Genomic DNA, 1,482 nt, shown 5'->3' with positions numbered 1-1,482 from the left:
ATCCCTAGGATGTGGCCCTTGATATCTGGGTACAGGATGACTGCAGGAGTTCTAGCTAAAACATCCGTGTTCCAGGCAGCAGGGTGGAGGAAGGGACAAAGAAGTAGCTGTCCACTCATAAAGAGACTTAAGTATATCCTTTAGCTGGACAGGAATGTGCCTAGCCAGAAAAATCAGAGTCCGTTAATTAAAAGGGAGGACTAGAGATTGGGTAGATGATTAGCTTTTTCTGCCATACGTCATAATTAGTTTCTCTATCTGTGGACTCCAGACTAACCTGTATACTTCTTAAAACTCTAGGTTTGAATTCTACTTCTGTCATTCATTTACTTTGGCGGGTTACTCAACCTTTTTGAATTTCAGTTTTCTCATCTGTAAAATGGGCCTAATATTTCCTATTTCCTTTATATTTTTGTTAGAGAATTAAATGAAAATACCTCTCTCTTTTTTTTTTTTTTTTTAAGAGACAGAATCTCGCTTTGTTGCCCAGGCTGGAGTGCAGTGGCGTGATTATAGCTTATCATAGTAGCCTCAAATTCCTGGCCTCAAGCGATTCTTCTGCCTCAGCCTCTCAAGTAGATGACACTACAGGTGCGCATCACCACGCCTGGCCGATTTTTAAATTTTTTGTGGAGGTGGGATCTCACTGTGTTGCCCTAGCTGATCTCAAACTCCTGGCCTCGAGTGATCCTCCAGCCTTGGCCTCTGAAAGTGCTGGGATTACAAGTGTGAGGCACCATGCTGGGCTGAAAATACCTCTTATGTACCCAGCAATATATATACTAATAACTATTAGTTGTTTTTCTTCTCTTCCCTCAGGTTTCTGGACTTGGATATCTGAATGGGTGGTATAAAAAGATAGGAATTGGAGGTGGATGGAGGAAGGATATTTATTAAGTTTCAGTATTGGACATGTTGAGTTCTAGGTGCCATTGGAACACCAGATGGTGATGGATGATAGGCAATCAGAAAAATAGGTCTGGCACTCACCAGACAGTTCTAGACTAGACATAAATATTTTGGAATCATTCATGTGTAGGGGTAGAGTTCATGGTGTGGAAGTCTTAGGGGTGTATGCAATTGTATGTTTACAATTAAACTGCAGACTAGGAATACATGTCCTTTAGTGAGTCTCCGGGTAAACCACCAAGCAACAGCTTACAATATTCTGGCCTCTTAGGGTTCCACTTTGATTCTCTTCCTGCTCCAGATGTGTTAGAACTGCTTTCAGTTACTTGAATGAGTCTTGCCTGGTATTTCTTAACAATAGGCCTTCACACATGCTGTTCTCTTTGCTTTGGAAGTTTCTGCAGTTCCACATCCAACCAGACCAATCCTTCTTACCCTTCAGGTCTTAACTTTTACTGTCTGACCTCTGGGAAGCTTTCCCTGAGTCTCGAATAGTTGCCATATTATAATTTCATATTGATTTATCTGTATCTCTTACTAGATTGTACATAAATTCCATTCTTTTTTTTTTTT

The sequence above is a fragment of the Propithecus coquereli genome, unplaced genomic scaffold (assembly GCF_000956105.1).
Source record: "Propithecus coquereli isolate 6110/MARCELLA unplaced genomic scaffold, Pcoq_1.0 Scaffold181, whole genome shotgun sequence".
Lineage (NCBI taxonomy): Eukaryota > Metazoa > Chordata > Mammalia > Primates > Indriidae > Propithecus > Propithecus coquereli.
This window is presented reverse-complemented; position numbering follows the sequence as displayed.